Source organism: Ranitomeya imitator, chromosome 1 (assembly GCF_032444005.1).
Source record: "Ranitomeya imitator isolate aRanImi1 chromosome 1, aRanImi1.pri, whole genome shotgun sequence".
Taxonomy (NCBI): Eukaryota; Metazoa; Chordata; class Amphibia; order Anura; family Dendrobatidae; genus Ranitomeya; species Ranitomeya imitator.
Window position 1 is genome coordinate 418,507,873 of NC_091282.1, and position 14,350 is coordinate 418,522,222.

Consider the following 14,350-nt stretch of genomic DNA (forward strand, 5'->3'; position numbering starts at 1 on the left):
CAAACAGTTTTGGCGGTTCAGTGTTGGGAAGAGGTTGTGGCTGTGGAAAATTAGAAATATTCCCATATAAATGTTGGCCCATATCAGAGTTTTTGATAGTCTGTGAGTCATTTCCTCGTCCATATGAGCCAATTTCCACGGCGAAAAATCTACACTCCGCATCGGCAAATGCCTTTAGAACAATGGAAAAGTATTTTTTATAATTGAAATATTCGGTTCCACTTTCGGCAGGTTTCAGAATCCGAATGTGTTTGCCGTCCACAGCTCCCACACAGTTAGTAAAATTGCAAATTTCCTTTTATTTTTCAGCATTTTTAAGCCATATTTCAGTTGTGGGTTGGGGGTGGAATTATTGCAGCAGAACCTCACCTAAAGTACGACAGGTGTCACCAATTATTCCAAAAAAGTGTTGACTCTTCTGTCCTGAATTGAAAATGGAGGGATGACAAGGTCTCTCCGTTAGCCAGAAATCTGCAGAACAGAAAATGAGAAAAAAAAATCAGTAATGGCTTTTAGAAAAATCATATTAATTACAGGTGTTTCTTTTTCCAAATTACGTACCTCAGGGTTACCAAGAGACGTTCCTCAGCAGGAATTGTTCGATGGAACTGTGTGTCCTGCCTGACCATCGATCCTTGGACATGTAGCAGCAGGTTATCGCAGCTCTGCTCTGACATTCTTGTGTAGTCAAAAAACATCCGAGGGTTTGCATGCAGCTCTTTGTACAAACAGTGTTAGGCTCCAAGGCTCTCTCGGAGTTCAAGGATGGGGTGTTGCCAATATCGACGATGTCTACTCTGTCTTTCTCTTCTTTGTTCTTGACAAGCCACAGCAAAGGCAGAAGCCAATTTAAATTGTTAATCCAGTTCTTCATAGAAGCTGTCCATGTCAAGATCCATCTTGCAGCTTGATACAGCAGCCAAAGCAGTAGCGTAGCTACCGGGGGGCAGAGGGTGTGGTGGCCCCGGGCCAGGAGCTCTGAGGGGGCTCACCCAGAGCTATGCTACTGTAACTTACATTCTGTGGCAGAGAAGGGAGAATCGATCTCCCTGCTCTGTCCTATGGGGCCCCTGAGCAGGCAGGGGGCCCGGTGCCAGCAGCGGGCCCCCCGCCTGTCATCGCAAGGTGAGCTGTATCGGCATCTAGCCGATACAGCTCACCGCATTGATGAGGGAAGGAGCATTACGCTCCTTCTCCCATCATCCCCCTCTCGGCGTCGCTGATGTCGACACTGACAGCGGGCACGATGATGTCTGTAATGGACCTGGTGGTTAGGAGCACCCGGAACGACCTGATGGTTAAACTATCACAGGACAAGCTCTGGGAAGTGGGAGCTCTGCTGACCGCAACCCCTAATCCTATCACACACACTAGAAATAGCCGTGGAGCGTACCTAACTCTGCCTAGACGCCTCTTCACACTCTAAGCGCTAACTAGCCCTAGAGATAGAAAATTAAGCCTACCTTGCCTCAGAGAAATTCCCCAAAGGAAAAGGCAGCCCCCCACATATATTGACTGTGAGTTAAGATGAAAGTCACAAACACAGAAATGAAACAGGTTTCAGCAAAGGAGGCCAGACTTACTAAACAGACTGAGGATAGGAAAGGTATCTTTGCGGTCAGCACAAAAACTACAAAAAGACCACGCAGAGTGTGCAAAAAGACCCCCGCACCGACTCACGGTGCGGAGGTGCCACTCTGCATCCCAGAGCTTCCAGCTAGCAAGGCAAAATCATGATAGCAAGCTGGACAAGAAAACAATGAACAAATAATTAACTAGCAGGGACTTAGCTTCTGCTGGAGTAGACAGGTCACCAGAAGGATCCAAGAACGAACTGAACCAGTACAAGAACATTGACAGCTGGCATGGAGTAACGATCTGAGTGGAGTTAAATAGAGCAGCCAGCCAAAGAATAAACTAAGTCACCTGTGGAAGGAACCTCAGAACCAGCAGCTCCACTCACAGCCACCAGAGGGAGTCCATGGACAGAACTCGCCGAAGTACCATTCATGACCACAGGAGGGAGTTTTATAACAGAATTCACAACAGTACCCCCCCCTTGAGGAGGGGTCACCGAACCCTCACCAGAGCCCCCAGGCCAATCAGGACGAGCCAAATGAAAGGCACGAACTAGATCGGCAGCATGAACATCAGAGGCAAAAACCCAGGAATTATCTTCCTGACCATAACCCTTCCACTTGACCAGATACTGGAGTTTCCGTCTCGAAATACGAGAATCTAAAATCTTCTCCACCACATACTCCAACTCCCCCTCGACCAACACCGGGGCAGGAGGATCAACGGAGGGAACCATAGGCGCCACGTATCTCCGCAATAACGACCTATGGAACACATTATGGATGGCAAAAGAAGCTGGAAGGGCCAAACGAAATGACACAGGATTGAGAACTTCAGAAATCTTATACGGACCAATAAAACGAGGCTTAAACTTAGGAGAGGAAACCTTAATAGGAACATAACGAGACGACAACCAAACCAAATCCCCAACACGAAGTCGGGGACCAACACAGCGCCGGCGGTTAGCGAAACGTTGAGCCTTCTCCTGGGACAATGTCAAATTGTCCACCACATGAGTCCAAATCTGCTGCAACATGTCCACCACAGAATCCACACCAGGACAGTCCGAAGGCTCAACCTGCCGTGAAGAGAAACGAGGATGGAAACCAGAATTACAGAAAAAAGGCGAAACCAAAGTAGCCGAGCTGGCCCGATTATTAAGGGCGAACTCAGCCAAAGGCAAGAAGGACACCCAATCATCCTGATCAGCAGAAACAAAGCATCTCAGATATGTTTCCAAAGTCTGATTAGTTCGTTCGGTTTGGCCATTTTTCTGAGGATGGAAAGCCGAAGAAAAAGACAAATCAATGCCCATCTTAGCACAAAAGGACCGCCAAAACCTCGAAACAAACTGGGAACCTCTGTCCGAGACGATGTTCTCCGGAATGCCATGCAAACGAACCACATGCTGGAAAAATAATGGCACCAAATCAGAGGAGGAAGGCAATTTAGACAAGAGTACCAAATGGACCATCTTAGAGAAGCGATCACAAACCACCCAAATGACCGACATCCTTTGAGAGACAGGGAGATCTGAAATAAAATCCATGGAAATATGCGTCCAGGGCCTCTTCGGGACCGGCAAGGGCAAAAGCAACCCACTGGCACGAGAACAGCAGGGCTTAGCCCGAGCACAAATCCCACAGGACTGCACAAAAGAACGCACATCCCGTGACAAAGAAGGCCACCAAAAGGATCTAGCCACCAAATCTCTGGTACCATAGATTCCAGGATGACCAGCCAACACCGAACAATGAACCTCAGAGATAACTCTACTAGTCCATCTATCAGGGACAAACAGTTTCTCCGCTGGACAACGGTCAGGTCTATCAGCCTGAAACTTCTGCAGCACCCGCCGCAAATCAGGGGAGATGGCAGACAAAATTACCCCCTCTTTGAGAATACCCGCCGGCTCAGGAACACCCGGAGAGTCAGGCACAAAACTCCTTGAAAGGGCATCAGCCTTCACATTCTTAGAGCCCGGAAGGTACGAAACCACAAAATCAAAACGGGAGAAAAATAGCGACCATCGAGCCTGTCTAGGATTCAACCGTTTGGCAGACTCGAGATAAGTCAAATTCTTGTGATCCGTCAAGACCACCACGTGATGCTTGGCTCCTTCAAGCCAATGTCGCCACTCCTCGAACGCCCACTTCATGGCCAACAACTCTCGATTGCCAACATCATAATTGCGCTCAGCAGGCGAGAACTTTCTAGAAAAGAAGGCACATGGTTTCATCACCGAGTCATCAGAACTTCTTTGAGACAAAACAGCCCCTGCTCCAATCTCAGAAGCATCAACCTCGACCTGAAACGGGAGCGAAACATCTGGCTGGCACAACGCAGGGGCAGAAGAAAAACGACGCTTCAACTCCTGAAAAGCCTCTATGGCCGCAGAGGACCAATTGACCACATCAGCACCTTTCTTGGTCAAATCAGTCAACGGTTTAGCAACACTAGAAAAATTAGCGATGAAGTGACGGTAAAAATTAGCAAAGCCCAGGAACTTCTGCAGGCTCTTCACAGATGTCAGCTGAGTCCAATCATAAATGGCCTGAACTTTAACAGGGTCCATCTCGATAGTAGAAGGGGAAAAAATGAAAACCAAAAATGAAACCTTCTGAACTCCAAAGAGACATTTAGACCCCTTCACAAACAAGGAATTCACACGAAGGACCTGGAACACCATTCTGACCTGCTTCACATGAGACTCCCAATCATCCGAAAAGACCAAAATATCATCCAAATATACAATCATGAATCTATCCAGGTACCTTCGGAAGATGTCATGCATAAAGTACTGAAACACAGATGGAGCATTAGAAAGCCCGAATGGCATCACCAGGTACTCAAAATGGCCCTCGGGCGTATTAAATGCTGTTTTCCATTCATCGCCCTGTTTAATACGCACAAGATTATACGCCTCTCGAAGATCTATCTTGGTGAACCAACTAGCCCCCTTAATCCGAGCAAACAAATGAGACCGCAGCGGCAAAGGGTACTGAAATTTGACTGTGATCTTATTAAGAAGGCGGTAATCAATACAAGGTCTCAAAGAACCATCCTTCTTGGCCACAAAAAAGAACCCTGCTCCCAACGGTGATGACGACGGGCGAATATGCCCTTTCTCCAAGGATTCCTTTATATAACTCCGCATAGCGGCGTGCTCTGGCACAGATAAATTGAACAGTCTGCCCTTAGGAAACTTACTACCAGGAATCAAATTAATAGCACAATCGCAATCCCTATGAGGCGATAGGGCACTGGATTTGGGCTCATCAAATACATCCTGGTAATCTGACAAAAACTCAGGGACTTCAGAAGGAGTGGAAGACGAAATTGACAGCAATGGAACATCACCATGTACCCCTTGACAACCCCAGCTGGACACAGACATTGATTTCCAATCCAATACTGGATTATGGACCTGTAGCCATGGCAACCCCAAACCGACCACATCATGCAGATTATGCAACACCAAAAAGTGAATATCCTCCTGATGTGCAGGAGCCATGCACATGGTCAATTGAGTCCAGTACTGAGGCTTATTCTTGGTCAAAGGCGTAGCATCAATTCCTCTCAATGGAATAGGATACTGCAAGGGCTCCAAGAAAAAACCACAGCGCCTTGCAAACTCCAAGTCCATCAAATTTAGGGCAGCGCCTGAATCCACAAATGCCATAGCAGAATAGGACGACAAAGAGCAAATCAGAGTAACGGACAAAAGAAATTTAGATTGTACCGTACCAATGGTGGCAGACCTAGCGAACCGCTTAGTGCGCTTAGGACAATCGGAGATAGCATGAGTGGATTCACCACAGTAAAAACACAGCCCATTCCGACGTCTGTGTTCTTGCCGTTCAGCTCTGGTCAAAGTCCTATCACATTGCATAGGCTCAGGCCTATGCTCAGAGAATACCACCAAATGGTGCACAGCTTTGCGCTCACGCAAGCGCCCATCGATCTGAATGGCCAAGGACATAGACTCATTCAGACCAGCAGGCGTGGGAAATCCCACCATGACATCCTTAAAGGGAGGGTGCCGTGATTTTAGTTTTTGTATTAATAATTATTGATTATATAATCAATTATTTTTAATACAAAAGTAAATGTACTACTTTAATACTTTTTTATTTATTCATTTTTACTTTTGCCACTGGAGGCCTCCATTTTCATTCGTGTGGGTGAAAGTGTCTGGGCACGACACTTGCACACCTCACTTACGGCAGCCATGGGCATAGGAGCCAACAGTCGGGCTCTGACCGCTCCTCCTGCCTCTCAGCTGTGACTTGGGCACGCCCACTGAGCTGCTACGTCACAGCTGTGAGAGGAGATCGCGGCCATTTTGTTTTTTTCCTCTGTCATCGCACACACAGCTCAGTGTCTGCGATCATAGCAGGAGCTGCCAGGGAGAAGCTGCTGCTGGGAAGAGAGGTTCGGGGTGAGTATCTGCAGCCAGGAGCTGTGATTGCAGCCTGTACTTAGTATTACAGCACAGGCTGCAATCACTGCTCACTGCCGACCTGTTCAGAGCAGAGCAGGGAGATCGTCACACTGCTCTTCCCTGAACATGATTCAGCACTTCCTTGAAGAGGACTGAAGGTAAGTACAGAGTTTTTATTTTCTTATGCATCTACCACTGCTACCTGTCCCTATATACCACTGCTACCAGCCCTTATATACCACTGCTACCTGCCCCTATATACCATTGCTACCAGCCCTTATATACCACTGCTACCTGCCCCTATATACCACTGCTACCTGCTCCTATATACCACTGCTACCAGCCCCTATATACCACTGCTACCTGCCCCTATATACCACTGCTACCTGCTCCTATATACCACTGCTACCAGCCCCTATATACCACTGCTACCTGCTCCTATATACCACTGCTACCTGCCCCTATATACCACTGCTACCAGCCCTTATATACCACTGCTACCTGCCCCTATATACCACTGCTACCAGCCCTTATATACCACTGCTACCTGCCCCTATATACCACTGCTACCTGCTCCTATATACCACTGCTACCAGCCCTTATATACCACTGCTACCTGCCCATATATACCACTGCTACCTGCTCCTATATACCACTGCTACCAGCCCCTATATACCACTGCTACCTGCTCCTATATACCACTGCTACCTGCTCCTATATACCACTGCTACCTGCCCCTATATACCACTGCTACCTGCTCCTATATACCACTGCTACCCGCCCCTATATACCACTGCTACCTGCTCCTATATACCACTGCTACCTGCCCCTATATACCACTGCTACCAGCCCCTATATACCACCTACCACTGCTACCAGCCCCTATATACCACCTACCACTGCTACCAGCCTCTATATACCACCTACCACCGCTACCTGCCTCTGTATACCATTGCTACCTGCCTCTGTATACCACCGCTACCTGCCTCTGTATACCACCGCTACCTGCCTCTGTATACCACCGCTACCTGCCTCTGTATACCACCTACCACTGCTGCCTGCCTCTATATACCATCTACTACTGCCTGCCTCTGTATACCACCGCTACCTGCCTCTGTATGCCACCTAACACTGCTGCCTGCCTCTATATACCATCTACCACTGCTGCCTGCCTCTGTATAGCACCGCTACCTGCCTCTGTATTGCACCGCTACCTGCCTCTGTATAGCACCGCCACCTGCCTCTGTATACCACCTACCACTGCTGCCTGCCTCTATATACCATCTACCACTGCTGCCTGCCTCTATATACCATCTACCACTGCTGCCTGTCTCTATATACCATCTACCACTGCTGCCTGCCTCTATATACCATCTACCACTGCTACCTCTGTCCTGTGTAGCTAATCTAGTCTTGTGTAGCTAATCTTGTCCTGTGTACAGTATCACACAAGATAGGATTAGATACACGGCGCAGCACAGTATCACACAGGACAGGATTAGATACACGGCTCAGCAGTCAGTATCTATTCCTCTCCTATGCACTCCTCTCCCCCCTGCGTGTCTTTCCCCATTGTGGTTTATTATTTTTGTTGTGGGAGATGAGGGAGTCGAGGATTATGCGTTCGGTATGGTATAAAAAAGATTAAGAAAGGACTTTATTCTGGCCGAGTCTTTATTTACAATACATGTGAGATCTATGTGGCGGCATTATGGGTGATCTATATGGCGGTATTATGTGAGAAGCATATGGTGGTATGTGAGAACACTGGCGGTATTATGTGTGATCTATATGGTGGTATGTGAGAACACTGGCAGTATTATGTGTGATCTATATGGCGGTATTATGTGAGAACACTATGGCAGTATTATCTTCAGAAAGCGGACCCATTCTATGGTGGTTCTGGCTGAGCACCTGCATGCGGGTCTGGGGTAATATAGGGGACAGCGTGGCCTCCAGTTAGGTGCAGTCAGGGGAAGGCTGGTGAGGCAGCTGAAGAGAGGGGTCTCATTTTTATCGTTACTATATGGCTACATTTCCTTCCCAGCGTCACCCCGTACTTCGCCTGTCGCCTCGCTTTCACACATCGCCAGGACAGGATGGGGAAGACAGGATCTGAGGAGGGGAATGGGGTCTGCATGGAAAGTCTGGATCAGACCAGGCCATCAATCCGCAGAAATGTTTCCTGGATTTCTGTGGAGCAGACGGTCCATCCATGTGTATAAAAGACAGCGCTCTATGTACAATCCCTGGCTGCTCCGCGCACCAAACAGGGGGCCCCTATAGACCAGCACACTGCTCTCCTGAAATACTCTGTGCTGCTGTCACCCTGCTCCCTCCACCACATATCTCCCAGAATCCTTGCTGCCTGCCATCCTTGGTGACTGTCTACTTGTCAGTATAAAGCTGCCTTCACACTATCATTATTTGGTTTGTATTTTACCTCAGTATTTGTAAGCCAAAACCAGGAGTGGGTGATAAATGCAGAAGTGGTGCACATGTTTCTATTATACTTTTCCTCTATTTGTTCCACTCCTGGTTTTTGCTTACAAATACTGAGATAAAATACTGACCAAATACTGATAGTGTGACGGCAGTCACCAACAAAATGGCTGCTCACTGGGTTCCTGAATATCATCCTCTCTAATCCCTTAGCAAACACCCATAAGGGGAGGAGAGGAGACATCACACACGTCAGCAGACTCGCCCATAATTACTGCAGTGCAGTAATGTGAGCTATTTGTACACTAGGTTTTTCTGAAATTTCAGCAGCTGCTCCCCCTAGTGTTTAAAAGTGGAAATTCCAAAACTTTTCAAATTATTTTTCATATTTTACTAAATTATAAACAAATGATAATATTTTTTAAGAAAATGTAATCATTAATTCTTTACATTTTTACAATTTCTGAAAATTTTTTTTTTTGATGGCACCTTCTCTTTAAGGGCTTCAGAAAGACCCTTTCTGAAAATTGCCGCCAGGGCACACTCATTCCACTGAGTAAGCACAGACCACTTTCTAAACTTCTGACAATATACCTCTGCTTCATCCTGACCCTGACACAAAGCCAGCAAGATTTTCTCTGCCTGATCCACTGAATTAGGTTCATCATAAAGCAATCCAAGCGCCAGAAAAAACGCATCTACATCACGCAATGCAGGATCTCCTGGCGCAAGGGAAAATGCCCAGTCTAGAGGGTCACCACGCAACAAAGAAATAATGATCTTTACTTGTTGAACGGGGTCACCAGAGGAGCGGGGTTTCAAAGCAAGAAACAGTTTACAATTATTTTTGAAATTCAGGAACTTAGATCTATCCCCGGAAAACAAATCAGGAATTGGAATTCTAGGCTCTAACATCAGATTCTGAACCACAAAATCTTGAATGTTTTGTACCCTTGCAGTGAGATGATCCACACAAGAGGACAGACCTTGAATGTCCATATCTACACCTGTGTCCTGAACCACCCAGAGGTTAAGGAGAAAAGAAAGACAAAACACACTGCAGAGAAACAAAAATGGTCTCAGAACCTCTCTTATCCCTCTATTGAGATGCATTAACACTTTGGGCCAGCTGTACTGTTATAGACCTGGTGGTGAGGAGCACCCGGAACGACCTGATGGTTAAAGTATCACAGGACAAGCTCTGGGAAGTGGGAGCTCTGCTGACCGCAACCCCTAATCCTATCACACACACTAGAAATAGCCGTGGAGCGTACCTAACTCTGCCTAGACGCCTCTTCACAGCCTAAGAGCTAACTAGCCCTAGAGATAGAAAATTAAGCCTACCTTGCCTCAGAGAAATTCCCCAAAGGAAAAGGCAGCCCCCCCACATATATTGACTGTGAGTTAAGATGAAAGTCACAAACACGGAAATGAAACAGGTTTCAGCAAAGGAGGCCAGACTTACTAAACAGACTGAGGATAGGAAAGGTATCTTTGCGGTCAGCACAAAAACTACAAAAAGACCACGCAGAGTGTGCAAAAAGACCCCCGCACCGACTCACGGTGCGGAGGTGCCACTCTGCATCCCAGAGCTTCCAGCTAGCAAGGCAAAATCATGATAGCAAGCTGGACAAGAAAACAATGAACAAATAATTAACTAGCAGGCACTTAGCTTCTGCTGGAGTAGACAGGTCACCAGAAGGATCCAAGAACGAACTGAACCAGTACAAGAACATTGACAGCTGGCATGGAGTAACGATCTGAGTGGAGTTAAATAGAGCAGCCAGCCAAAGAATAAACTAAGTCACCTGTGGAAGGAACCTCAGAACCAGCAGCTCCACTCACAGCCACCAGAGGGAGTCCATGGACAGAACTCGCCGAAGTACCATTCATGACCACAGGAGGGAGTTTGATAACAGAATTCACAACAGATGTCACTGTCCAGCGCCCACTGTCAGGAAATGAGTGGGTGTGGGAGCTCGGACCACCGCTGGAACATGGAGGAAGGGAGGTGAGTATTGTGTTTTTTATGGGGGCTGTCTTATACTACAGGGTCTGCCTATGGGGTACTGTCTTATACTACAGGGTCTGCCTATAGGGGTACTGTTTTATACTACAGGGTCTGCTTATGGGGTTGCTGGCTTATACTACAGGGTCTGCCTATGTGGGTGCTTCCTTATACTGCAGGGTCTGCCTATAGGGGTACTGTCTTATACTACAGGGTCTGCCTATAGGGGTACTGTCTTATACTACAGGATCTGCCTATGGGGGTGCTGCCTTATACTACAGGGTCTGCCTATGGGGTTGCTGGCTTATACTACAGGGTCTGCCTATGGGGGTGCTTCCTTATACTGCAGGGTCTGCCTATAGGGGTACTGTCTTATACTACAGGGTCTGCCTATAGGGGTACTGTCTTATACTGCAAGGTCTGCCTATCGGGGTGCTGCTTTATACTACAGGATCTGCCTATGGGGGTACTGTCTTATACTACAGGGTCTGCCTATAGTAGTACTGTCTTATACTACAGGGTATGCTTATGGGGGTGCTGCCTTATACTACAAGGTCTGCCTATGGGGGTGCTGCCTAATACTACAGGGTCTGCCTATGGGGGAGCTGCCTTATACTGCAGGGTCTGCCTATAGGGGTACTGTCTTATACTACAAGGTCTTCCTTTGGGGGTGCTGCCTTATACTACAGGGTCTGCCTATGGGGATGTTGCCAATACTACAGGGTCTGCCTATGGGGGTGCTACCTTATACTGCAGGGTCTGCCTGGAGGGGTACTGTCTTAGACTACAGGGTCTGCCTATAGGGGTACTGTCTTATACTACAGGGTCTGCCTATGGGGGTGCAGCCTTATACTACAAGGTCTGCCTATGGGGGTGCTGTCTTATACTACAGGGTCTGCTTATGGGGTGCAGCCTTATTCTACAGGGTCTGCCTATAGGGGTGCTGCCTTGTACTGCAAGGTCTGCCTATAGGGGTGCTGTCTTATACTACAGGGTCTGCCTATGGGGTGCTGCCTTATACTGCAGGGTCTGCCTATAGGGGTACTGTCTTATACTACAGGGTCTGCCTATGGGGGTGCTGCTTTATATTACAGGATTTTCCTAAGGGGTGCTGCCTTATACTACAGGGTCTGCCTATAGGGGTGCTGCCTTATACTACATGGTCTGCCTATGGGGGAGCTGACTTATACTACAGTGTCTGCCTATGGGGGTGCTTCCTTATACTGCAGGATCTGCCTATAGGGTTACTGTCGTATACTACAGGGTCTGCCTATAGGGGTACTGTCTTATACTACAGGGTCTTCCTTTGGGGGTGCTGCCTTATACTACAGGGTCTGCCTATGGAGGTGTTGACTAATACTACAGGGTCTGCCTATGGGGGTGCTGCCTTATACTGCAGGGTCTGCCTATAGGGGTACTGTCTTATACTGCAGGGTCTGCCTATATGGGTACTGTCTTATACTACAGGGTCTGCCTATGGGGTGCAGCCTTATACTACAAGTTCTGCCTATAGGGGTGCTGTCTTAGGCTACAGGGTCTGCCTATGGGGTGCAGCCTTATTCTACAGGGTCTGCCTATAGGGGTGCTGCCTTGTACTGCAAGGTCTGCCTAGAGGGGTGCTGTCTTATACTACAGGGTCTGCCTATGGGGTGCTGCCTTATACTGCAGGGTCTGCCTATTGGGGTACTGTCTTATACTACAGGGTCTGCCTTTAGGGGTACTGTCTTATACTACAGGGTCTGCCTAAGCGGGTGCTGCTTTATAATACAGTATCTGCCTATGGGGTGCTGCCTTATACTACAGGGTTTGCCTATAGGGGTGCTGCCTTATACTGCAAGGTCTGCCTATAGGCGTGCTGTCTTATACTACAGGGTCTGCCTATGGGGTGCTGGCTGCCTTTAACTGCAGGGTCTTCCTATAGGGGTACTGTCTTATACTACAGGGTCTGCCTATAGGGTTACTGTCTTTTAATAATAATCTTTATTTTTATATAGCGCTAACATATTCCGCAGCGCTTTACAGGTTGCACACATTATCGTTGCTGTCCCCGTTGGGGCTCACAATCTAAATTCCCTATCAGTATGTCTTTGGAATTTGTGAGGAAACCGGAGTACCCGGAGGAAACCCACGCAAACACGGAGAGAACATGCAAACTCTTTGCAGATGTTGTCCTTAGTGGGGCTTGAATCCAGGACTCCAGTGCTGCAAGGCTGCTGTGCTATCCACTGCTCCACCGCCACTACAGGGTCTGCCTATGGGGGTACTGTCTTATACTACAGGGTTTGCTTATAGGGGTACTGTCTTATACTACAGGATCTGCCTATAGGGGTGCTGCCTTATGCTACAGGGTCTGCCTATGGGGGTGCTGCCTTGTGCTATATTGAGGACTATCTGGCACATTATACTATACTAGCTATTGAACCCGTTCTACGCCCGGGTGGCGAGCATTTATATTGGCATATGGTCTCCATCCTGGTATGTGCTGCTCCATCCTGCGTCCCCATCCTGTCATGTGCTGCACCCATCCTGCGTCCCCATCCTGTCATGTGCTGCACCCATCCTGCGTCCCCATCCTGTCATGTGCTGCTCCATCCTGCGTCCCCATCCTCTCATGTGCTGCTCCCATCCTGCGTCCCCATCCTGCGCCCCCATCCTGTCATGTGCTGCTCCATCCTGCGTCCCCATCCTGTAATGTGCTGCACCCATCCTGCGTCCCCATCCTGTCATGTGCTGCACCCATCCTGCGCCCCCATCCTGTCATGTGTTGCTCCCATCCTGCGTCCCCATCCTGTCATGTGCTGCACCCATCCTGCGTCCCCATCCTGTCATGTGCTGAACCCATCCTGCGTCCCCATCCTGCGCCCCCATCCTGTCATGTGTTGCTCCATCCTGCGTCTCCATCCTGTCATGTGCTGCACCCATCCTGCGTCCCCATCCTGTCATGTGCTGCACCCATCCTGCGTCCCCATCCTGTCATGTGCTGCACCCATCATGCGTCCCCATCCTGTCATGTGCTGCACCCATCCTGCGTCCCCATCCTGCGCCCCCATCCTGTCATGTGTTGCTCCCATCCTGCGCCCCCATCCTGTCATGTGCTGCACCCATCCTGCGTCCCCATCCTGCGCCCCCATCCTGTCATGTGTTGCTCCCATCCTGCGTCCCCATCCTGCGCCCCCATCCTGTCATGTGTTGCTCCCATCCTGCGCCCCTATTCTGTCATGTGCTGCTCCCATCCTGCGCCCCCGTTCTTTCATGTGCTGCTCCCATCCTGCGCCCCCGTTCTGTCATGTGCTGCTCCCATCCTGCGCCCCCGTTCTGTCATGTGCTGCTCCCACACTGCTCCATTATGGTTTATGGCCTCATAAGATGCTCCATACTCTATGCCCCCGTACACTGCTCCATTATGGTTGATGGCCCCCTTAACATGCTCCATTCTATATGCCCCCGTACACTGCTCCATTATGGTTGATGGCCCCCTTAACATGCTCCATTCTATATGTCCCGTATGCTGCTGCTGCAATATAAAAAATAAAAAAAACACATACTCACCTATGGTCGCTGGGCGCCGAGTGCTGGGGGGCCTGAGCAGGCGGGGACATCGGCGCGCTGTGGGGGTCAGGTGCCGGTATCGCCGCCAGCTCAGGCCCCCCCAGCACTTACTATATTCACCTGGCCCCGTTCCACCGCTGAGCGCCGCCATCTTCCCGGCTCCTCTGGCTGTGACTGTTCAGTCAGAGGGCGGCGCCGGCGCGCATTAAGCGCATCATCGCGCCCTCCGAACTGAAGGTCACAGGCCGAAGACCGGGAAGATGGCGGCGCTCAGCGGTGGAACGGGGACAGGTGAATATGGCCAATACTCACCCCCCCTGGCGGTCCCT

The 14,350-nt window shown here is 49.0% G+C and overlaps 1 protein-coding gene across 1 annotated transcript in view; it reads left to right on the plus strand.

Annotated features, from left to right (window-relative positions):
* Positions 1–14,350, plus strand: part of LOC138670324 (protein prune homolog 2-like) — a 157,573-nt gene that overhangs the window by 132,172 nt on the left and 11,051 nt on the right. The gene's annotated exons all lie outside the window — the stretch shown is intronic.